Source organism: Stegodyphus dumicola, chromosome 1 (genome assembly GCF_044657685.1).
Source record: "Stegodyphus dumicola isolate Sdum_Otavi_A_Nest chromosome 1, ASM4465768v1".
Classification (NCBI taxonomy): domain Eukaryota; kingdom Metazoa; phylum Arthropoda; class Arachnida; order Araneae; family Eresidae; genus Stegodyphus; species Stegodyphus dumicola.
The window spans coordinates 265,996,961-266,023,802 of NC_140768.1; the positions used below are offsets into that span (position 1 = coordinate 265,996,961).

Sequence of the window (26,842 nt, forward strand, 5' to 3'; positions counted from 1 at the left end):
GCTTTTAACATTTCTTAAAAATTTCTTCAAGGTGTTATATAATAATGAAAACTATAGATGTAATTTTCTTGCCCAGTTAGACTTGGGCTACTAATTCTTAAGCAGATTCCTTATAATTCTTTGTATTTAATCTACCCATTCTATTTTATATCCTGTGATATTATCGTTAAGCTCTTCATTTGATTTTTTGTTTCGACATTTTTCTGCTGGCTGTTTGATCAGGTGTTTGAAAGTGCCACAAATCAAATAGAAGGCATATATACAGCCAGTTACAATCTCCAAATCCAGTCATCAGCTCTGTCTTGGAAGTATGTGAGAAGTAAGTGAGTATATATATATATATATAATATTGCTTTTTTATTTTTGCCTGGTTTTGCTGAAATCTTTCTGAAAAGAAAATTGATTATGGTTTTAGTGTTTATTTTAATCTCTGAGGGGATTTCTTTATTCTTAGTATTAAATAAGACATAAATAAATAGATTTTAAAGATTTACAAGGTGTACATTTTAACCATGGAGTTAAGACGTATATGGAGCGGACATTGTGCGCCAAATCGGAAATGGAAAAAGGGTCAGTTTCAATCCCATACTCCCTTTCCATCGACTCTCGCCCACTCCTTCGCTACAATAGGGTGCTATTTAATTACTTTGATGACACTCTTGGCAATATTTTCCATATTTTTTAAATTTAAAGGAATAAAATTATTTATTACTATGCTACTGAAAAAAGAAACGATACTTAAAAAGATAAGATTACTTATCTTATCATTAAGATAAGAAAAGATTACTTATCTTAATGATACATAAAGATAAGAAAAGATTTCGTTTTTTACTTAAAAAGATAGTTTTCACTGGTATGTGGTTTTGAAATATAAAGTAATCTATATTTTCCTTTTTTGTTTCTGCTTTCTTTTGCGTTGAAGCACCCTAGTGGTAATTTTTGCACTGAAAATATCTGTTTACAGTTTACGTTGGAGATAAGGTAATGTTGCATATATTAACAAATGCCATGCTACTACTTAATCTTTTAATGGATAAATGTACATAAAATAATATCCTATAGCATGGCAGAATATGATTATTTGAAGGACATTTTGATCTTCAAAACTTTAGTGATTTCATCTTAAGCTGAAATATTAATAAAATAGCTTTAATGAATAAAATCACTAAAGCTTAAGATAGAACTTAAGATTTACCGATTTTATTCAAGTAATTTTAAATTATTTGAAATTAGTTTCGCGTTAAATGATTTAAAATTAATATATTTATATATTTTTCGTAATTGCCACCCACTATAACTGTTAGGGCACTATAACAGCCAGTTGTATTAGAACTATTTATTTGAATAATTCTAATTAACTATTTATTTGAATAGCTTTAATTCCTTATCTTGCGATATGCTGGATAAAGAACGGACTGAAAACCATGTTGTGCACATAATTCGACCAAAGAATAAACATTATATAAGGATAACAAGCATGTATTGGTGTTTAGGTCTATAGGAAATTAAATCATTTTAAAGGAGATAATAAATTACTTCTGTTTAAAGGAAAATAATTTTTATGTTTATTAGTCAAGTATAATTAAGTTTTTTACAACACTGAACACATCTTAAAAATAAAAATTGGTAATAAAAAATATTCTTATAATAGAAATGCTTTAAAATATAAAATAATGATTTGATTTTGTTAAAATTTGAATTGATATTTTTACCAAATTTTATTCATTTAATTATCTTATATAAATAATTTATTTTATTTGGTTTATTCTAAAGGAAATTCAATTTGAAAAGTTCTCAAATTAATATCGTTTAAAGACTAGCGTACATTAAGTAATATGAATAAAAATTTAAGAAATATTATAATTAATTTTGTAAATTGTAAGAAAATACAAGTTTTATATTTTATAATATTTCCTTAGAATTATATTTGGTATTTCTAAATATATCACAAAGAAGCTATTTACATTATGTGACCTCCATAGAGATCTATCTCTTCCTTAAAATTTTAGGATGTAACTTAATAAATTTTGAACATTGACATAAAATTATATTTTGTATTTTTTATTAATGTATTCCATAATTTGTATCAAGTTTTTGATAATGTGGATGCTGTATTATGAAGTAAGTATTTAAACGCAAGTGGAATAAAAAAGTGCGTAACTTCATTTAATCTAATTTTTTGAACTTCTGATGAAATTCATCAGAAATTTCACATATACTATTGATCATCTATTTTAAAAAGTGCTTGTTTCGAAAAATGTTATTCAAATCATTTTTGTTAAAAAATAATTTATATAAAATGTTCTGTAAATGAACTCATCTAGGCATTCGGACACTTGGAATAAACAGTGTGTATTTAATAAAAACACAAAAATAAGTGGAAATTCAATATTTCATTGGATTTCCTTCAGCTAAAATTACATTTTTCATGCGATTTGGCATGGATTCAACAATTTTTTCGTGAAAGAATATTCAATTTTTTTCATTCCTATGTAAGAGTTGGTTTTACTAAAGTTTTCAAAGAAGTATCATGCTTCTTATACTTTATTACATCGTTCTATTACTTATACCAATTCGCTTCATACATATTCCCTAAAATTTAAGTCCGGAAAATAGGTAGAAGTTTGATAACTTCAGTACAGTTGTACAATAACCGCAAGCGAACATGGTTCTGTGTTTAGGATACTTAATGATAATGAAGTTTGAACGTATTTTTCATTCTAAGTTTTCTTGCAAATGCCATTAGATTTTCATTAAAAACATTTATATATTTATAGTAATCCATATTATTTTCGATAAACACTAAAGTTCGTATTCTAAAGGCAGCGAAACATCCCCAAAACATTATACCTCTAACAATAGGCAATAGATTTTCGAATTCTATCCTTTATTCGTATTTTAACCTTTATTCATTCGTCTATCAAACCTAAATATATAAAATTTGAAGCTTCTGAATACATCACATTGTTCTAAATATGATGAAACTTTGATTACTATAGATTTAGCGAATGCTAGGGCTTTCCTTTTTACTTCCTTGTTCGAAGTAAAAAGGAAGTATTGTAATCGCGAAAAGTTTCAGGCAGCATATTTCAACGCAAATATCCGTTTTTACCGCTATCGAATGCAATTTAACGATGTTTTTGCGTGATATATATATCCACTCTGTTACTCTGCTCAGTGATCTCAGTTTTTTTTATTTTTATATGTTTGTAAATTGTGCATTTTTTGCTTTAAAAATAATTGAATTATGTAGTTCCTATCTTCCGGTTAATGTTTCTGTGTCTTTATTAAATCGGTATGCAATATTTTTAGAATTATCAACAATTTAAAAGTTGTTTAAGTGCCGCTAAGCCTAATAATTTTTTCGATGGCTGCCATTGCTTGTTTACATATGAAACAGCAGAATAGTACATTTGTTGCCAATCTAGAGAAAGTAAGCTTTGCAATAACAAAGATAACGCCTTCTTTTATTATGGCGAATTAAATCATGTTTAATCCATTCTGGAATTTATTCGAGGAAATAAGTGTTTAAGATTTACTTCATAATTTTCAATACAGATATCTTGAGTTTTAATGTATTTTTGCCTTTCTCGAAGTGAGAACTGAATTAATTGAATGACAAATACTGAATCGTCTGTGAAAAAGTGTTTCTTTTGTTGTTGTTGTTGTTCTTTGCTTAATTTCTTTTATACTTCGTTTTAGATTTATTATAAAATTTGAATAGAACACATGGCAACGATTAGATAATTCTTAAGATGATATAAATTGTGTGCAGTATGAGTTAAAAAAATCAGAAAATGAATGAAATGTAACGCTGTTAAGTGAACCTAGGGCCAGAGTGTCGCTATGGTAAACAAATATAGTGAATTTTAAAGAATGCATTTATTATATTGTGGTTTATGCGATATCGACGAAATAGATTTAATTCAATCCAATAAGTGTAAATGAAATGCATGAAATAATGAATATAATTTAATATTCCGTACAAGGAAGTCATGTGGTGCACACATCAGATTTTTTTTGTATACTGTTGACGAGGAATTCCCTTATTGCTGATCACCTCTTCCATTTATGTGTCCTAAATAGCTTTTCTTAAAGTTTCAGGGTTAATTTTTTAAGCAAATGTTTTTTATAAATCTTTTGAAAGTTTTACAGTGCTAATTTTTGCATCTTGTTTGATTTTTCACACAACAAACCTGCGATTCCTTGGTGTTAACTTGGAATTTGGTCCAGATCTCTAAACATTTTCAACAGTTCCACGCAATTTCCATCGTTTTATTACATCCATAATCCTTGGATCACATGCATATGCATTATCCAACAACTGCCATATTCTGGTCATTTAACTTATTTTGCGCTTTTGCCTAATTTTCTTGTTATGTTTTTCTGTCCATTTCCTTTTTTCTCCTTCTTCTGTTACTAGTCTTGCAGCATCTTGTTTAGCTTTATTCTGTGATAATTTATGCTATTCTGCTTTTAATCTGGTGTTATTATTCCTTATGATTATAACTGGGACTATCATTCTACCATCAGTAACTTCCAATACACTGAATTCGAATTTTCCATTTCTAATTTGAAATAAAATCCCTTTATCATTTACATCAGGTACAAAACTTATGATATTTATTACTTTTTATTTCTGTTGGATTTCCAGAAAATAATTTTATGCGGTTAGACTCAATTTGACCTCCTTGTACGAAGTAAAGTATGTAATCGTTGTATTGTAAGGAAGTATTTTAATCACGAAAATTTTCGGGTATCATATTTCAACGACAGTAGCTATTTTTATCTCTCCGAATCAGTTGACACGATTTTTTTCGTAATGTCTGTACGCATGCAATAAAGGACTTCGTTTTTTAAAACGGATTGTATAATGGATTTTTTTGAGCGACATCTCTACGTACGTATGGGTACGTAATTATGTAGGTATTTATGTATGTATCTAGCATAAATCAAAACGATTAGCTGTAGAATGTTGAAATTTTGTATATGGGATTGCCATAACATCTAGGTGTGGATTTCCCTTTTCTATTGCAATCGGTAGCACCAAACGTGTATGTATATATGTATCCACCCATCCACCCACCCCTCATCTGGCTTAAAAGTTCTTATCCAGCCCTCTTTTCCCATCCCTCGTCGTACACATGTACTTCTAATTAAAGAGGTGTGTTCAATGACGAAAATATTCATGCTTTAGCAATGTCAAATTAACAAAAAAAATTTTTCGACAAGTTAGGAAATCTAACTTTTAATGAGGTCTCCCAATTCCTATTACTATATTTGGGAAAGTTTCATATTCTTTATGAAAAAATAAGATTATCAAATGTTTGACTTTCGTACGACAAAAATTGACAAGAATATTTAATTTCAAAATTTGCAGTTTTTGACTTCATTTTCAACTTGCTTTGAAGGATTGGTAATTCGGATTAGAATAATTCAAGGAAATGTCCACATTAGGTTTTTTTATTTGTGCAAAAGAAATATTTTTTCCAAATTTTAAATGTATCACATATTTTTCCATAAGCCAGCATTTTAGCGTTTAAAACAGGATTTCTTAAACTTTTTCAATAGCGACTTCTTTTTATCACTGAGATTTTTTTCGTGAACCCAGGACCCCAAAATATTTACGAAAATTTGCTGAGACCCCATAAGTATTGCGCCAATCCGAATTAACTTATTACTCAAACAATTTTACAATTACCAAATATTAAATGAATCACGCGTGAGTGAAACTGTCATTTTTTTCACTTGTGTCGTAACATACTATTGCTGTTTTAGGTCATTAACTTTAATTTCTAATCTTAAGACATAGAACAATCTCAAAATTTTAAATAACTAACAGACGAAATGACAGCGTAACGTGCATAGCAAATAAAACGAACGTTTATATTAAAAAAGAATGCGCTGAATAGTTTTCGTTTTTTTTATTTGTATCTATTTTCAGATACATCGTGTAAAAATATTTGGTAATTGTAAAATAGTTTGAGTAATAAGTTAATGAAATATTTAAATTGCTAAAATTCTTGGCGATCCCCCTGCTGCAGGTCCCGCAACCCCCATGGGGGGTGGCGACCCACAGTTTAAGAAACTCTAGTTTAAAATATCCCTGTGAATAATGAGGTGTGCGTCATTATTATCTATTATAAAGAAATCCAAAGTTGTGATTTCACCCATTAAAAGCTGAACATTAATCCCAAAGTAGCGGCAGATACGAAATTTCTACTTCCGAACTCTAAATAATTTCTTTATTTCCGGTCGTATAAGGAGCTGCAATTTCAACGCTACTGGAGGATTTTAAAAGACTAATTCTTCAAGGTGTCTTTCTGTTTCCACGGTTGTTAAAAAAGTTTCTGTTTTCGCAAAATCATCAATCTTTATTACCTCTATCCCAAAGGGGTTACATATGGTCATTACAGGTGGGGGCCGACTGGGTCTTGACCTCTCCTGAAATGTAGTTTTTGAAAGCAAAAAGTTTTTAGAATTAAAAAAAGAATTTTTGAAAGAAATAATAAAAAATATTTACGATCTGAGATCTTTCCATGAATGAAGCTAATACTGTATTTAAAAGGGCAGAGAGAGATGATTTAGCCATGAATTAAAAGATCGTTTTCTAGAGTAAAAATGAAATTCTTCCGAAATTCTGCATAAAGGAGAGTTAAAATAAAATCTTTCAGAATAAATATTCGTTACGAAACGAAAGGTGGATTAAAAGAAAATACACCTCGCCATATCATCGCAGCATCTGACAAAGTATATCCTAGCCAAAAGAAGCCTTTTTTCCTGCCAACGTCATAATTGAGAAATATAGCATCGGAATCTCGATTGAATAGACTTGCTTTACTTACATTCATCGGAATATCCAAATAAATACGCCTCTTAATGTAATGTAATTAATTTTCTTGTTGTACAGACAGCCAATTATCATCGACATATTCCGCGGGTATGTATGCCAGGGACGCGCACATTCTGAGGTGAGTTCTAATTTATTTATTATGCCTATATTCGATAACAAGTTCCAATTCTTGTATCTTTCTCCAGAGACACTGATTTAAGTGGAAATAATGTCTTATTTTTTCCTGAAGTAAAAAGATTTTTCAGTGAAATTATAACTGCAGTTTCAAAATCCATCACAATTTCTTTAGGATCACAATCAGAAAGATGATATTTTAATTAAACAAAATAATCTATCATAAGTTTGCTTTCGCTTATGGGGGTGTAAGCAAAACAACATTAATCTCTTTGGAGTTACTCCCAGTGTCAACATGTATAGTATAAATCTGAGAGAAAAGCTTTGAACAACTTTTGAAAGTTCCATCCATAAAAAAAGTTTTGCAGCTTTTCATTGCTTCTCTTCTCTTCTTATTTGAAAAAAATTCATCGAACAACAAGAAACCAAAGTTATCATCTATAGCTAATAATTCATTAGTAATTTCCAAATCTTCCATATAAGTAGCTCCTCGAGGTATCCTTCCACACTTTGCCTAGATTTGTAGAGAGCTATTTGAATACTTGAAAACTACGAAATACTGGTTAATATGTCAAAGCCTTAATTGCATAGTTTTCAAACTTCTTCATTTTAAATTTAAGAAAGTGGATTATTTTCTTCTTTCAGCTGTTTTTTTGCTAACTTTTTTTTTTAGTACAAAGGGGCTTTGTCCTTGAAGGACTATTGTTTTCGTTTCGCGATTTTGCGTAGGAACCCTATAAACGCCGCATCACTTTTCAAGCTGTTACCACAAAGTATTATCGCCCTGTGTTATATATAAAGAAATTAAATAATGGAAAATCTGCATAAATGCATGTACACTGACTACCAATAAGTATTTGGACACCTATGCAAATGACGATATTTGCGGTCCTAAGGTATGTCACGGACTCCGCCGGTATATATCGTGTAGGAAACAGCATCGGCTTTAGTCGCATGCAGGATGCCTCGCAGTTCGGAGCTCTCTGATTTCGAGAAAGGTACAATTATCGGGTATCACAAATGTGGCCGATTCTTAAGGGACATATCTAGCGATCTGAAGTACCCAAAATCGACAGTGGCCTATGTGATTAAGAAGTGGAAGGTGAGCGGTGATTGTCGGAATGTGCCCCGAGTCGTCAGACCAACGAAACTGGGAGATAGAGACCGACGAGTGCTGTCCAGAGAAATTCGGAAGAACCACACCCAACCGATAGCTCTCATCCGCGAGGAGTTTCAACAGGCATCCGGAAGTATTGTTTCAATGAATACCATCCGTAAGGAAGCACATCTGCTTGGTTTTCATGGTCGTGCTGCTGCCCATAAGCCTTTGATCACAAAGTCCAACCGTGCTGCTCGATTAATGTGGTGCAATGTGGTGCTGCTCGATTAATGTGATTGGACCGTAGATCAGTGGAAACGGGTTCTTTGGAGTGATGAATCAAGGTTCACCTTTTACTGTTCGGATGGCAGGGTCTGGGTCTGGCGTCTACCTGGGGAACGTCTCCTGCCAGAATGCATTGTGCCAACAGTCAAGTTCGGCGGAGGTGAAATTATGGTCTGGGGTTTTTTCTCCTGGTATGGGCTGGGACCCTTGGTCCCCATTCATGGTAAGCTCAACTCCGATGATCTATTTTGGATGACAATGTGCTTCCTACGTTGTGGCAGTTTTACGGGTTGGACCCCTGTTCCTTTCAGGACGACAATGCCAGTTGTCATGTTTCGACGTTAACCAAGGCTTGGTATGGTGCTAATGGAGTTCATCGAATGGACTGGCCTGCCCAGAGTCCAGACCTTAACCCTATCGAGAACCTCTGGGACGAGTTGCATAGTCGAATTCAGGGGTGCACTACCCGTGCAAAATCGGTGAAGGAACTTCTATGTCTTCTTCAAGCCGAGTGGAAAAAATACCACTAGCTGTCATACAAAGACTTGTGGAAAGTATGCCCCGGAGGGTCCACGCTGTAATTACCTCTCGTGGAGGCTCTACCAACTATTGATTTTGAATAAAGTTAGTTTTTTTTTCTACCACAGGTGTCCAAATACTTATTGGTAGTCAGTGTATATTTCTCGCATTGTGATAAAACAACGGTACATAGAGCCATAGAATTTTGAATGATGTAATCCTTCTACGAATATGGGCATGTGGAAGACCAAATTTTGAAATTTAAAATTTGTTTTATGATCGATTTCCTATTTTGTAAAACTTTAAAGAATTTTCGATTAACAAATTCAAGGATTTCAAAGCGAGCAACGGCAACGTTGTACAGAAAAATCATTTTTATCTCCAGCGCGCGAGTCTCTGTATCGGAAATTCTAAAGATATGCTCATTTAAAAACTATTTTGCGATATTTACTGTTGAACTGAATTTTATGGTTTAAATGCGAAGAATGTGATATTTAATAAATAAATGTAACACATAAAATGTTTAAAAAACGCCCCTTTGGACGTAATTTAAAATCTGAAACATTTCAGATTTTCTTTTTTATGGGGACCAAAGAATCTGCTGTGTCAGGTTGATATAAACGAATTTTTCTTCTAAAACGACTTCTTCTTTGGTCTTAATTGCGCCTTTTTAGCTTTTAATTCTTTCATTTATTGAAATTCAATGTAGTCCATTGAACTACTTTTTCCTTATTTCTATTCCGAATTCGATATTGATAAACTTTATAAATTTTTTTTTTCCCTTTTAGTTTTAAAAATGTCTAAAACATCTATATTGATTAAGATAAGATGCGAAAATAACAGCTAATACTGTAACAGAATTACAAATAGAATAAAACTAAAGATTTCAAGAAGAGCCTAAAGACTAACAACGTCAAGTCGAAGACTAACTTATTCACAAAGAAACTGCCCACTTCTTCTTAATGACTTATCGTGGGATCCCCACCTGAGGAGCTGTGGGAAAGGGACTGCACTCTCTGATTTCGCGGAAACAGGAAGAATTTTGATAAACGCGGAAAGAGAAATCGCGGAGACAGAACTAATTCTACTTTTGTTAAACAGTATTTTTAAGTGCGGTCAGATTAAATATATTTTTTATAGTATGTGGGAAAACTTTCGGTTCAGTGATATAGTTGATAAGATGGCGAGGGTATTCTAAACATTTATAGCATCTAAATTCTCTTTCGTGTCAGAGACTACGAATTCGTTCAGGTTTTGAATATATATTTAGTTCTTTGTTTAATTGGCAAAATTTTATTCCTTTGATTATTTTTATAGACTTTTTCAAAGGAATATCTAGATTTCAGGGTCTTAGGGACGAATATCTGTGATAATTTGTAATAACAATAAGCTATTTTTCAGGTATATTTTGAATTTATACATTAATTATACTTAATGCTTTTATGCCTTCATTAAATAAGTTTCTCATACTATTTTTTATGGTTTCATAATCATTTAAGTTTTGTATAAATCTTCTGAAATGTTTAATTTATCCCTCTCTATAAAATGTTCATTAATTGTAACGGAGACTTTCTTCTTTAACTAGACTACTATGAGCAGTTTCTTCAATGCCTTAATTTTATTAATTTCTAATCCCAATACCCACTTTTGAAAGTAATTATTCAAGTACCAATTAAGTACCAATTTTGTCACGAAATCTAGGGTACGTTTTCATGTCCAATAAATTTTTGCTTAAAATACTCCTACTTATCGTCACAAAAGTTATTATTTCACAAATTCGTAGCTATTCGCATCCTTTGCGGATTCTCTAGCAGTTAACTGATTTATATTATACGACGGTTAAATTTATATCACTGCATTCATTTTTAAAACTTCTGTTTCCAACATTTGGAGTTCAAATTCTTTTCCTTTAGCTTCCTTAGTTGATCTATCATTCAACATTCTTTCTTAAAGAACCCTAAGGAATTATTTATTATAATTCTTACTTTTTAAAATGATATCTAATTTCATATTGAATTTGATATCAAAACGAGCTTCTTCACTTAATTCTCATGAACTTTATATCAAATCTTTTTTTCTGCTTTTAGCTATGTATGCCACTTTTCTATGTCATTTGAGCCATTTTGATTCAATAAATTATACACAATTTATAATTCTTAAAAGTTAGCAGAATAGTTTAAGCAATTAGTCACTTTTATTCCGATTTCGTCCTCAGTAGGTTGCACACTCAAAGACAAGAAAGTAACCACCTCTGAGATATGTGAACTTTGTTCTCATTGACGCTTTACCACATACTAATATTTCTTGCATTTTAATTTATTAATACAGTATTTTATTTACATTTTACCCATCCAGCCATTTGCTGGGGTATCTAAACCACATTCCATTACAGGCGCTCCGCATCCTCGCACTTTTACTCATTCTGTGCCTTCTGTCTATTTGCAAATTATTAAACTTCCCGCATTCATTAAAACCCATCAGTTTAAGTTTATGGCTTTAACTCCAGTACTGCTTTTCTCAAAATGTTTAAAAACCTTTACCACGTTATAACTTTGTTCGGATTGTCTTCAGAAACTCTCCTCCTAGGAAAGCATTTTCTCATTCGGAAACAAAAGACCATACCAGCTGTGCCTTTTGTTTGCATACTAAACATTATACTTCGCGCATGAAACTTGCATTATTTCGTTTCCAGAAGACGTTAGTTTACTCTCTACATAAGAAATGTATGAAGTGACCGCCATCTGGAACAACTCTTATTGTAGCACAAACAGTGTTAAAGTAGCTATTGATTGTTAACAAGATATCTTATTTCCAGCAAAGAAAATGCAGCTAAGAAATTTTATTTTTTGCCTGCCTGTGGAGAAAAGTACAGCCTTTAGAATTGCACACACTACAGTCTTTCATACTGAAACGCGCTAGTGCTAGGAAATCAAAAGTCAAAGTCATGTCGATCGTTTTCTTCAATAATTTGAGATGATTTATCATGAGGTTTTGCTAGCAAAAGATCTACTCTTAGTGTTGCGGATTGCGCATAAGCTTTTTTACATTTGGGCAATAAAGTCAGAAGAAAATGGCTACAGAAAATGGAGGACCGGATGGATTGTGCATGATGACAACTGTCCTATGAAAAATGTGAAAATCTGTTTCATTCGCCATAATTTTCACCAACTGACGCGAACGGGCTGGCTGCATGGGTGTTTTCGTGGTTTTCCCCATGTGTAACGTGTATATGAGCCAGTTCCCTTAAAAAGTCCTCCACGAAGGCATCCCTCCCTTAAGGCAGATAGCCCTCGAGTGCTTTGCCGTAATCTAATAAACCAAACCAACCAAATCACCAACTGACTTTTGCCTTTTCTTTCTTATCAAAATGGCTCTATATACATTTTTCAAGCTAACCAGAACGGTAAGATGACCATTCTATAATCGATTCCAAAAGAGTTGTTCTTCTAATGCTTCCAGGAATGGCAAGAGTTCTGGAGCGAATGTAAGCGTTCCTAGGAATGTTACTTTGAAAGTAATAGATATTAAAATCTTACGTTTGAAATAAAACTTCCTACAAGCATTTTATGAGTTCTTGTTTTATACAGGAATATTTATAATCAAATGAATTTATGTATTTCTGTTACTTAATTTTTATTTTCATATTTAAATGAAACAAAATAAAGAGAAGTCTAAATAGTAGGTAAGTAGGTGACGGAGGATGGGGACGCCTGATGTATAACATAAGTGAACAGGCATGTGTCACGCATCCTTCCAGGACCAAATCGGGAATTTATTAGTTTTGAAAGAATACATTGCCATAGAAGGGCGCTTTTGACATATTCGTTGTACATTGCTATAATTTTGACATGCGTTGAGATGATGGTGGACATATACATACATAAATACATTGTAGGGTTTATATTTATTTTAACTAACATTTATTTTAAGTTTAAACTACCTTTCCTGTCAAGCCTTACTTTCCCCTGGAACTGCCAATGCCAGAGTATGTAAATTTTAGTAGAACACGCAAGGATTCAAATTATCAGCGGAAGTATTCTGAGTTAAATAGAAAGGAAACGAGTTCGAGGTGTGCTGTTCTTACTTCACGAGCGCGGAGGTAGTTAGCCAGAAATTGAAGAACCCCGCCTGTGTGCTTGCCTGGAAGTATTGTTAATCGTTCAACGTGATCTTCAAGTTTGCTGAATTAGCAGCGGTATTGTAAAACGCGGTGAGGTTACTTACTTTTAGTTACTTACTTTACTCGTAGTTAGAGTCTTGTCTTTAGTTTCTTTTCAGGTTATTATTTTTATTTTACCGCCAAGTTGGCGTAGTTTGTGAGCGTCAAGAGCACGCACTTGTAATTTATTACGTTGAATAAAAAGGGACTTAAACCCTTAACAAGACTCTGTCTTTTATCCAGTTTCAACAGTCACCTCTTGGTTGCGTGCAAGTTGGAGGCGCGCAACGCTACATTGGCGCCCGAACACTTATCGAACTGAAATGGCCGAAAATTGGATGGAAGCCGCTGGACAACACCAAGAAATGACAAGCCAATTGGAAGGATTTGGATACCTGGTCCAGACTTTGAGAGCGTCAATCAAGCCAAACGTCAATTTCGACGGAAAAAATTCGGTGGCGATATTTCTAGAAGGCCTAGAAAATAACTTCCAGCTCTACCCTGTGCTTGAAAGACAAAAAGTTGCCATCGCCACATCCGCACTAAGAGGACAGGCCGCGCTATGGTGGAAAAATATAGGCAAATTTTTATTAGGGGAATTTGGAAGCCAGACATATACATTTGAAAATTTCAAAAAATAGTTAGTAAAGGCCTTCCCCATAGTGAAAGATCGAGCAAGGCTGGAAGCCGAACTATATAGTTTCTATCAACGGGATATAGAAGAGTTGACGGACTTTATTCTACGAAAAATTAAGCTGACGGATATGCTGTATGGGAAGAAACCCGATGCGGAGATTATTGAAATAATCTTACTAAGATTGTTACCCGCTGTTCAAGACTACTTCGAAATTAGAAACCCAAGCACATTGCAGGAGCTCTTAGAATTGGCGTAGAAGTTTCAAAATCGCAGAATAGCGGAAAAAGCTAGAGGGGCAACGTATTCTCAAAGTACCCGAAGGAAATCTTCAAGTGAGGAAACCATAAATGGAAATCGCTCTTATTGGGGGAAAGAGTTATCAAGCTAACTCATCGAAACTCGAAGGTCAAGGCCCAAAAAGAAAATTCGAAAATAAACATCCGCGTACCCAGAAGGCACAGATTGAAAGGAAAGCTTTAAACGAGTAGAGGGGCCTGTGAAAGGGAGGGTCCAGACCCCGGAAGTTTAAAAAAAAAAAAAACCCTCAAAAAGACATTTAAATACGGTCATCGTAAAAAACTCACATCTACCAATTATACAAGTCCTGGTTGGCGATGTACCAGTAGAAGCCCTCATCGATACAGGAGCAGAAGGGAATTTTATGAGCGAAAATTTCTTCAAAAAGAATTTTTATAGGGTCCGATTATTTAAAACCAAAAATACGGAAATTATAGCGGCGCAAGGAAAAACATGTCACTGCATCGGGAAATTATCATTAAACATACAGGTAAAAGAGGAAAGCCTCAAAGTATTAATTTTTGTAGTGAAGAATCTGCAAAATCCTCTTATTTTAAGTATGGAGTTTTTAAGGGCCGCGAGGGCCAAATTGAATTTTCAAGACAGTTCCGTGGTGCTGGAGATGGACCAGAGGGTGGTGGAACCTGTGGAAAAACCGCAAGTGGACCTTAGCCATCTGAATGACCATGAAAGGCAAGCAATACAGCAAGTGGTGAGTAATTTTTCTAACTTGTTCTCAGAAAAGCCGGGAAATTGTCAAATAGTTACGCATAAGATACAATTAAGTGCCGAAAAACCTTGTAGGACTAAACCTTATCGGTACGACAAACAAAAAGACTTAATCATCGAAGAACATATTCAGGAGATGTTAAAGAATAAAATAATAACGCCCATAAATAGTGAGTACGCGATTCCAGTCGTACTACGTAAGAAAAAGAACGAGTTTCCTCCTTCGGATAAAAGGGCTTGGAGGTTTGCTATCGATTACAGAAAACTAAATAGTATTACTAAATTTCCAGTTTACCTTTTGCCGGTTATAGAGGAAATTGTTAGACAGATCAAATCGACAAGATACATGTCTACTTTGGACTTAACGTCTGGCTACTATCAAATAGCTATGAGACCCGAAGACATACATAAAACCGCGTTTATAACAAAATCGGGCACTTATGCATTTTTACGCATGCCCTTTGGGTTGTGTGGGGCCCCATCAACATTCCAGAGAGCTATGGACATTGTTCTAAAGCCTGTCCTAGGAAAATCAACTTTAATTTATCTAGATGATATAATTATAACGAGTAGTACGTTGGAACAACACATTAATGATCTAGAGCAAGTTTTTAAATTATTAAAAGAGGCCGGTCTTACAATTAACGCCTCAAAATGCAAGTTCGCAACTAAAGAACTTAAATATCTCGGTTATAAAATTTCGCAAAAGGGTATAGAAACGCAAGATTCAAAAATAAAAGCCATCAAGAATTTTCCACCGCCCAACACCGCCAAGAAACTTTCTTCTTTCCTTGGGTTATGTTCTTACTATCGGTCTTTCATAAAAGATTTCGCTAATATTGTTGAACCACTCTTAGTAATCAAAAGAAAGAGAGGTAAATTTACGTGGACAGCGGAAGCAAATACAGCTTTTGAAAGATTAAAAGAAGCGCTCATCAATGCCCCTGTTTTAAAATTCCCGGAGGGGGACGAAAACCTGGAAATTGCAGCAGATGCGTCAGACTATGCGGTGGGTGCGGTTCTTATGCAAAATAGCCATCCTCTGGCATTTTTTAGTAAAACGTTGAATCAGACACAAAGGAATTATACAGCTACAGAAAGAGAAACATTAGCCGTATTAATGGCTGTACACAAATTTCGAGTTTATTTCGGCAAAGCGCCAGTAACAGTCTTTTCGGATCATGCGGCTGTTGGTAGACTTTACTCGGGGAAAAGCCTAACGCCCAGGTTAATAAGATGGGCTTTAAAACTCCAAGAATATAATATCAGAATAAAATATAAACCGGGTAAGGAAAACAATGTAGCTGACGCACTTTCTCGTATAAAACTGGATGATGAAGGAAATGAACTTAAATGCGCTGTGTTGACTTCAAAAATTTTAGATTCTAGAGATACGATTATTACTGAACTGAAAGCTGATCCTAAATTTGGAAATATCTATGCATATTTGAAAGACCCCGAAAGCTTTGATCACACAGATATCGATGCGATAAGAAATAGAGCAGAAAACTGTGAAATAATAGATAATTTATTATTTTATACGAAAACAAAAAACGAAAATCTTGAGTACAAACCAGTCATCCCAGCCTCGCTTCGATTAAGCATTTTGAAGAAATTACACGACGCGAAAACAGCGGGTCATTTAGGGGTCAGAAAGACTTTAAAAAGGGTACGCGAGGCGGTATATTTCCCGCAATTATACAAAATAGTAACGGCGTATGTCAGGTCCTGCAATCAATGTCAGTTAATAAATGATATTAATTACAGCCCGGCCGGGTACTTAAATAGCATTCGCGCTACATTTCCGAATGAAATTTTAGGCATAGATCTTCTTGGTCCCTTCCCCCAGAGCGAGTTAAATAAAAATCGTTTTCTTTTAGTAATAGTAGATCATTTTTCAAAATGGACAGAAATTGTTCCACTTAAACGCGCGTCAGCCAAAATAGTCGCAGATGCATTCTTACACAGATACATTTTAAAATACGGTGCACCGATAAAAGTCATTAGCGATAACGGAAAACAATTCATTAGTCAAATATTTGAAAACATATGCAATGGACTTGGCATACGCCATATCAAAATGGTTCCGTATAGACCACAGGCAAACATAGCAGAAAGAGTGAATAAAAACATAGTAAAAATAATTCGCAGTTACGTGAGCACACATCACAAGCGCTGGGATGGCTACATAAATGAATTAGCTTATGCTTTAAGAACGGAAAATCACGATACTACGGGAAAAACCCCAGCAGAATTATTTTTAGGCAGAAAGTTAATTACGCCTTTAGATAAATTATTCTTTGTGCAACAAAGAGAGCAAGAGTTTAAACAGAAAGATGTGCAAAAACTGATTGATCAGGCGCTTAAAAGCTCGGATACGGCAAGCAAAAAGCATATTATGATAGAAAACGCCGTGAAGCAGATTTTAAAGTTGGGGATAAAGTATTGAAGCGGAAATTTTCTTTATCAAGTGCCCCAGAAAATTTTACGGCAAAGCTAGCTCCAAAATTTGAAGGCCCCTATGTAATTCAGGAAATCAAAGGAGTCTTATTATATCTTAAGAAGGAGAGAGGGGAGATCTGTAAAGCAAGTCCCGACCAGGTGAAAAAATACTATAATCCAAATGATTTTGAAATCCTTAAAAGTTTCTTGCAGGACTCAAGTCTAAACGAAGTAGAAGGTCCAGAAATAACAACAACTGTTCCACCACCCAAGAAGCAGAGAACTGAAGAGAGACCTAGCCCTTCTACAACCCGGACGACGGTATCAAAAAGAAAAAATAAAAACTTTCAAACTCCAGAATTTAAGAAAAACAAGAATACAGATGCACCGCGTAAAGAAACCGTGGTAAAGAGCAAAACACCACCTACAACGGATCGCAGGAGAAATTATACATCAAGGAGAACGCGCCCAGGGCCAGAAGGTCAGGTGCGAGCAAGGCCGGTGTTCCGGAAACTGAAACGGCAACAGGAGGAACAAAAATACCAGGAACAACAGAAGAAATTCAAGAAGGACTCCAGGCCGCAGGACGTCAAGACCAGCCGTCCCATGGAAAAACGGAAACGACAACAGCCCGACGATTACTCCGCCAAGAGGCCAGCATGCAGAGGACGCAAAAGAAAAACTAATGTGGACGACACTCGGAGGTCAGTAAGGAGAAGATTGACGTCCATGAAACCTATAACTTGGGAACAATGAACCAGAAAAGAATGACGGAGTTTCAAGCATCGAAAACTCAAAGATAAGTTAAAATCTTCTATAAAATTTTTTTTCTCTTTTGTTCCGAAATGTTATGCATAAGTACGAAGTTCTATGTTTTGACGAAAGTCAATATGTCTCGGTTGAGACTTAGTTTTGTTTTACTTTATTTAGCTAAGGCAAAAGTATTATTCTCTTTAAGTATAAAAGCTAAGAACAAACATTTTCTGTTGGTCGAAAGACTAATTCTGTTATGTTAAAGCCAAAATTTGGCCGAAGATAAAAATAACTTCGTATTCTTGTATTAATAAGAATTTTAGTTTCAGTGCCGCCAGCTTGGCGAAGAATGAGTAAAGTAAAAATTTATTTCTCTTATTCATTTTATGGTAAATTGTAAAAATCATATGTATTAAAATTTTGTAAATGTACGTAAATACTTGAATGTTATGTAAAAGTAGAATTTAGTCTAGAAGCATAAAATTTTAGATGCTAAAAGTAAAATGCTCAAAAGGAATGAATTCAAAATTTAAGTATTAAACTGTAGATAAAGTCATGCTTTAGAGCGAAAGCCTGCATGTTTAAAGATGAATGAGGGGGAAGTTAGAATGAATGTGTTTTGTAGGGTTCTCCACCTACACTTGAATTTTTAAGAATGTTAAAGTAGCTCATCGAGTTGTAGAATGTCGAGTAAGGTGTGTCTATTTGGTCGTTGAATTCTAACAAATCATGGTGGTTAGGGGAAGTGTTGTAAGACTAAAACACGAATATTCCCGCTTGACACCACACATGGTGGAGAGCCAAGGTAAAGTTAAATTAATGCTTGAAAAATTGAATGAATGTGAATTAAGCAATAACTAAGGAAAACGAATCGTTTAAAAACAAAAATTTATTGTGTCAAGAAAGTGTAAATTATAATGTATTTAGAAAGATACTGATACTTATTCCTTCCAGATGCTGGAAGGAAAAGACCAAGATTGATTGATGAAGTCCAGGAAAAGTTGCTGTAAGAAGAGAGAGTTATAAGTATACACAGAAATTTAGTATACAATTTGTTACATAAGATTTTTTTTGTGTAAACGAGGTTCTCGAGAGTTAGTTCAGAATTATAGAAACTTACAACAGGTCGTTTGTAGGAACTGCTTTTTCAAATTCTGGCAGAGGCAAATGTAGGGTTTATATTTATTTTAACTAACATTTATTTTAAGTTTAAACTACCTTTCCTGTCAAGCCTTACTTTCCCCTGGAACTGCCAATGCCAGAGTATGTAAATTTTAGTAGAACGCGCAAGGATTCAAATTATCAGCGGAAGTATTCTGAGTTAAATAGAAAGGAAACGAGTTCGAGGTATGCTGTTCTTACTTCACGAGCGCGGAGGTAGTTAGCCAGAAATTGAAGAACCCCGCCGGTGTGCTTGCCTGGAAGTATTGTTAATCGTTCAACGTGATCTTCAAGTTTGCTGAATTAGCAGCGGTATTGTAAAACGCGGTGAGGTTACTTACTTTTAGTTACTTACTTTACTCGTAGTTAGAGTCTTGTCTTTAGTTTCTTTTCAGGTTATTATTTTTATTTTACCGCCAAGTTGGCGTAGTTTGTGAGCGTCAAGAGCACGCACTTGTAATTTATTACGTTGAATAAAAAGGGACTTAAACCCTTAACAAGACTCTGTCTTTTATCCAGTTTCAACAGTCACCTCTTGGTTGCGTGCAAGTTGGAGGCGCGCAACGCTACAACATAACATATAAATAATAGAGATACAATTAAACATATAAGTAAGCATATAAATAAAAACATAAATAAACATAAATAAATACATATTTAAAGAAGTTAAAACACTTTTTACAAATATTAACATACATAAATGAAGTAAAATAAAAATATAAATAAAAATAGAAAGAACAGATATAAGAATACAGTAGCATAAAAATAACTAATTTAAATACAAAATAATGCATAAATAACTAGTCATATAAGACTTTCAGCAAAATATGTAAGCACAGAATATAATTATAATAAATGCAAATAACATAATGGATGTTTGTATACTAATGATTGATTGTGGTTGGCAGAGTTCTTTTCTAAGTGCTGCTATTGTATCGATTATTTTACAGATTTTATTTACAGCAGCTTTATTCTTTATTAAGAAGCGGCGGTAAGCTTCCCTATTATTTAATAGGGAAGCAGTGGCAGATGAAGGTTTGCTGTAATAGGACATGCAAATAAGTAGTGGTCAGACATACCATTTTGTCCACGAACGCATAAATCTGTTGTTGAAACTCCATGTTTATAGAAGTATGATGAAAATGGGCCATGCCCTGGGATAAAGTTGGTGAGTGGTGCTGTAGCTATAAGTCGATCTGTTGTAACTTTTGGTAAAAGATCATATGTACGCCTGCCCGTTTCGCCTTGGATCCATTCTCGTTGCCATTGTTGCAGAGCCTTTGTTTTTAGAGCTGTGTTTAAATATGAAGGAGGAGCAGGAATTGTAATTTCCTGTGCATTATGGTTGTTAGCAGCAGCTTTGGCAAGCAGATCTGCTGCCTCGTTACCAGTATTGCCAACATATGCTATCCCATCATATTAATATGAGATTGTGAATAGCGTTGTAGAGTTTCTTGCAGATTTATTATAAGCCGTGAAGCATGATTTGGATTTTCTGTTGCATATATAGTCTAAATATATGCATATAGTCTAAATAGTGCGGTATAGTTGTAATCCTTTAAAAAGAAAGCTCAAGCTAGATTCTCGCGGATTTTTCATGAAACTAAAGAGGTTATCACATATGGCGACAGTCCCTGCTAATCGGGACTTTTCTGAGAAACGAGATTCTGGTAGCACTGGTTTAAATGGGAGGATTCCTAGAAAAAAAGAGACCCGCTGGAAGCGAAGTCCCACCTAGCTACGGAAACGATATAGCAGCTACGCGGAATTTTTTCAAACCTCACTGAAAATGTCTTGGCTGGAGTTCTATCCCGAGTAGAGATTAACCAGTCAGACGAAAGTTCTGCTTCTGAAGGATCACGTGATCCTAATCTGAGGGATAATCGATTACTGTTTGGCGTTCAAGTCTTTGTAGTAAGTGAAAATGGTTACCTAGCTACGTGGGTTTCCTGGAAATGTGCGGGTTCTGAGAATTGTCCCTTTCGATGTCAAATCCCGCGTAGCCGAAACATGATGTGATTTGGACCTTATATTAATTAAAGGCTAAATGTTATCTAATATATAATCTAAATTTTATAAATATATAAATATTTTGCGAAATGTACAGCGGTGGCCTGGTGAGATAGCTATACGACGGGCTTAGGGTTGGCAGATTTAGCGCGAACTCGCCCATTTGGCTACAAAATCGGCGATATGCCATAGACAGAGCGAGAGTGCTCTAAAACGCATTCTTAGCGGTTTTCTAGGAAATATTCTCGAAGGAGGTTTAAAGCTATAACCTGCCTGTAGGGGGGGGTGAAGTAGTGTCTTAAGAGATTAGCTTGAGAGCGATCGATCCAGTCGGGAGCTGTACTTATGTGTATTGTCGTAAAGCTGTCTTCATCGTTATAGCCCAAAGACTGTGTTGCGAATTTTTTCAGCGTGCTTGTCGTAGTTCTTCGACGACTGTAAACGTGTCTTTCGAACTGCCCTGTGTAACAGTACATACTGGCGAATAAATTATGATTTGATTCTTCCTCAAATGTTTTCATCAGTCACTCCAAATCCACGAACCCATAGAACGCAACAATATGCGTAAATATATTTTATAAATATATATTTTTAAATATAGTTTATAAATATATATATTTAAATATATTTTATAAATATATTTAAAAATATATATCTAAATTTTGTCTAATACAGTAAGAACATCCAATAGGATAAAACGAATGTCTGTGGTAGAATTAAAAATAAACAGATGTATATCCTACAACCAACAAGAGCAAGGTATCATTTAACTTGCACAAGAGAACTATGCACAATATAATAATGAGATTTTCTTTAAATTCTAATTTCTTACCTAAACTTTTAAAAAACTCAATTTATAAAACTGCAATTCATTAACTATAATATTCAAAGCCTATATATTTTGAGAAAATATTGAACCTCAAATTCTTATGCTGTTACTTTTTTTTGCTTTCAAGGCCCCACTCTTTTTCATGTGTTTTTGAAGTGAGCAACAGATCAGCTGAGCAAACATAACTTCATTAATAAAATGCTGGCTTTACTTTTCTTAACTAAATCCGCTGAAGTACATATATCTTATCACATTGTCTAGGACACCTTTTCGGATGAAAACGTCTACATTGAATACATAATATCTTCCAAATGTGAATGCAGATCGCTGGCTGATAACTGGGGATTAGCGACTGAAATTCTCTCGAAGAGAATATTAGTCATAGACAATAATAAGATGAAGAGAAAGATAGAAATATTATTCTCGTCGCTTAAAATAAAAGCTAAACGAATAACCTCACGAAATAAATATAAACCCGTCCTTTTTACAACTAAAAATGTCATAAACAGGTACCTTTGCTGTGTCAAACTTTCAAAGAGGAGAGGATAGAAGACTCAATCACTAAAGTCCTAAACTGTATTTTAGAGATGGCAGAAGTTTCAGAATATCATCAAAAGATCATTATAAAAATTGTCGAAATTATCCTAACTCAGCAAAAATTAAGGAAGATTATTCTCAAGAAGTGAATATGTAAAAGTTAACTCGATGATTCAATAAGCTATGCCAGGACACAGAAATCATCTTAGAATGATAATTACAAGGATTGGTATCTTGATTAAGCTTTAAAAAGATGCGCGCGAGTATATTATATGCATATATATATATATACAGGGTGTTTCATAGATCATTGGACAAATTTGAAGGGTTGGTGGAGCGTACTAAAACATGCATTTTTTGTATAGGAATGTAGAGTCTAAAGTGACGGGAAAAAAAAAAAAAAGACACGAGAAGAAAATTTGTTTATATACAAAATCAACACAAAGTGCTTCTTTGTAGCAATGCAGTATTCACAATAAATGTTCAAAATTGCGACCACTAGCAGTAATATATGCTTGGTAACGTCGCAGAAGGGATTGACGAACATTTTGAAAAACGACAGGCATTTCGCGCACGCTTGCAGCCACTATAGATAGTCATGCAACGAGGTCCTCCAGTGAGTCAACGGGAGTCTCGTAAATGATGCTCCTCAGAGGGCCTAATATGAAAAATCCAAGCTAGATAAATCTGGCAAACGGGGTGGTCATCGAACGGGTCCACCACGGCCAATCTATCGGCCCGGAAATGTTCCATCCAAGTAATTGCGAACCCGCAGGTGGTTATGGGCTGATAGAACCACATGCGATCACAAACGACAGCCGGAACATCCTCCAGCAATTCCAGTGACACCTCTTGCAGAAAAATATCATAACATAAGCCATTTGTACATGCAGGTAAGAGCTATGGGCCTATGAGGTAGTCGTTAACAATACCCGCCCACACATTCACGGAGAAGCGGGTTTGGAATGCATGTAGACGTGTGCCGTGTGGATTATGAGTTGCCCACACATGCATGTCGTGGCTATTGAAGATGCCGTCCTGTGAGAAAGTTGCCTCGTCCGTGAATAGCCCATCCGATGCGAAATCCGCCTGCACCGCACTGTGCTGCAAGAACCAACGACAGAAATGAACTCGAAGAGGGTAAACTGTCTCTTGCAAGGCTTGGACTCTGCAAATGGTATGGGTGCAAACCATTTTCATGCAATACTCTCCAAACGGTGGAATGACTCAGCTGCAGACGACGTACAATAGCTATTGTACTTGTCTGAGGTGATTCATACACAATGTTCAAGACGGATTCTTCAATGCGAGGTTGTCGTGCACTTCTTCCACTCCTAGTGTTACATGTGGCTTCAAATGTCCCGTTTTCACACAGAGACCGATGCAACCTCTTGAACATTATGTGCTTCGGCATACACCTGTTCTGAAACCGTTCCTGGTACAACCGTAGCGCTGCTCTGCCGTTACCATTAGCAGCACCATACATGAGATGCATGTCAGCGTTTTCCCTGCGCGTAAACTCACCCATCACACTCGACATCAGAGTTCCGAATGATCCTCTGATGCATCGGATCCCGGTTTGTCCGGCACACTACCGCCCTCTACCGCTGCATTGCCAATCAATCACAGCTGTAGTTGCTATTACTGTTAGTGTTCCCCTTTTTGACCATTTATTGTGAATACTATTCTGCTGCAAAGAAGCACGTTGCGTTGATTTTGTACATAAACACATTTTCCTCTCGTGTCGTTTTTTTTGTGTTCCTGCCTTAACCCGTCACTTTAAACCCTACATTCCTATACAAAAAATGCGTGTTTTAGTACGCTCCACTACCACTCCAAGTTTATCCCATGATCTATGAATCACCCTTATACATATACACTCTTTTGCAAAAAAATCGAAGCACCAAGAAGGACTCTTGCGATCGTAACGAAATTTTGTATGTAAAAACATCTTGATCGAACATGAGCAAAGTTCCAAGGCAAATGAACAAGAATTGCGATAATAGCGCGCATTTGTAGTGCGCTATTCGCAAAGTATAAAACCAGTAATAGAGGCGAAAAATGTATCTTGTTGGTTGCTACCATTGTAATTTCGTAAAAAAGAAACTAAAGATGCCATTACAACGATATCGAAAACCTTAGAGACAACTAAACGACTTCGAACGTGGTCGCATTGTAGGGTTGCGGGAAGCTGGGTGGTCATACCGAGCAATAGGCCGCCACCTGCAGCGTACAGACACTGCTGTGCAAAGATGTTGGCAGCAACGGTTGCTACAAGGAAATTGCCGACGAAATGAAGACTCTGGAAGGCCAAGGAGCACAAATGCGAGGCAAGATAGGAGGACTGTTCGCCAGACACGAACCGCCGCAACGGTATCATTGTCGACTATTCAACGCACTACAGCCTCGTCTATACCTCTCGTGGTACAGTCCACCATCTCACGGCGCTCACTCTGTGAGGCGGGGTTACGCTCAATGAGGCCTTTGAGACGTTTGCCTTTGACTCCATCCACAACATCGGCGGAGTCGTCTGGAGTGGTGTCACAGCCGATCATCATGGATGCCGTCAGACTGGCATCGTCTACTGTTCAGGGATGAATCCCGCTTCACTCTTGAATCAGATAACCACCGTGTTCGTGTCTGGAGAGGACGGGGACAGCAGTCTCAATCAGCCTTTGCTTTACAGAGGCATACAGCCCTAACCCCAGGTGTGAGGGTGTGGGGCGCTATTTCTTATGACAGCAAGTCATCTTTAGTCATTCTCCATACATTTTTAACAGCTCAACGATATGTTGATACCATCCTGAGGCCGGTTGCATTACCCTTCATGGCACGTCATCCTGGGGACATTTTCCAACAAGATAATGCCAGGCCATATACCGCTCGCATATCTTTGGACTGTCTCCGTGCGGTTGATACTCTTCCTTTGCCAGTAAAGTCACCTGACCTTTCCCCAATTGAGCATGACTGGGACTTGGTAGGCCGTCAGATTCGGGCACCACAAAATATCACAGATCTGGAGGGACAACTGATGAATGCCTGGCAGAATGTGTTGCAGGATGACATTAGAAACCTGTACCATTCCGTGCCTCGACGAATTCAAGCATGCATTGCCGCCAGGTTCGGTTCGACCAACTACTAATTTGAACACTCAATGGGTGATTGTGAGCCGTGAACAGGTACTATGACTTTGGATTTTTAATCATTTTATTATCTGTGTATCAGCTATACACATATTCAATTTCATCAAAATCAACCACTTCATTCATGGTGATTCGATTTAACGAAGCTGTAATAAAACAAATTCCAAATTCCAAATTAGTGCTTCCAAATACCCATATTCGGCAGAGGATTACGGTATTCAAAATTTGATGGCTCTAGGTACCCTTGTTTTATCACAGTGCGGGAAACATATATACATCTATGCAGATACTTCATTATTTAATTTCTTTAAATATAACGCAGGGCTCTAACATTTGGTGGCAACAATTTGAAAAGTGATAGTGTTTATAGTGATTCAACGCAAAATGCCAAAACAAAATTAATAGGCCTTCTGGGCTAGCGTCTTTGGGCTAACAATAACTAAATAAATCAAAAAATCTGAAAGGTTTCAGATTTGAAATTACATCCAAAGTGGCGGTTTTTTAACATTTTTTCTGGTACCTTTATTTATTAAATATCACGTTCTTCGCACTTAAACCATAAAATTCAGTTCAAGAGCAATATCGCAAAATAGTTTTAAATTGATCACATCTTTAGAATTTCCGATACAGAGTCTAGCGCGCTGGAGATAAAAATTTTTTTTCCCCGTATACAATGTTGCCATTGCTCGCTTTGAAATCGTTTAGTTTTTTTAATCAAAAATTCGTTGAAGCGTTACAAAATACGAAATCGAAAGTAAAATACATATATTAATACAGATCACATACACACATACATTCATGAAGATTCTTCATTATTAAATTTCTTTAAATATAATATAAGGCAATAATGTTTGGTGGCAACAATTTGGAAAGTGATTAGAAGTTTATAGATTTCAACGGAAAATGCCAAAACTAAATTAATAGTCCTTGAGGACAAATTGCCTCTTTGGATTAAAAAAGTATGCTTGCTCTGCAGCCGTTCTTTGGTCTACTGAACGGTTCTTAACGGAAATCAATGAAATATCACCTTTGTTTCTTTTTTGTTACGGTACGCATTAGCGCCGGTAGCAACGGCACAGGGCTCCATTTTTTTCAATATTTTTCCGTTGCAAACACTATAAATACTAGTTCATTTTTAAAATATCCTCAGCTATAATTTTCAAGTAAAAGAAACATCTTTCAAAGAAATAAGAAGTAAAGATTTAAGCTTTCGCACTATGAAGCTCTGTTCATTAGGCGGGGTGAGGAACCCAGTGACATCACATTGCTCCCCAA

The 26,842-nt window shown here is 35.4% G+C and overlaps 1 protein-coding gene across 1 annotated transcript in view; it reads left to right on the forward strand.

The window, feature by feature from the left end:
• The first annotated feature begins 241 nt into the window (after positions 1-241).
• Positions 242-26,842, forward strand: part of LOC118201283 (putative monocarboxylate transporter 5) — a 112,012-nt gene continuing 85,411 nt past the window's right edge. Inside the window, exon 1 of the mRNA XM_085806511.1 lies at positions 242-319. The gene's annotated coding sequence lies outside the window, so the exon portion shown is untranslated. The remainder of the gene's footprint in view (positions 320-26,842) is intronic.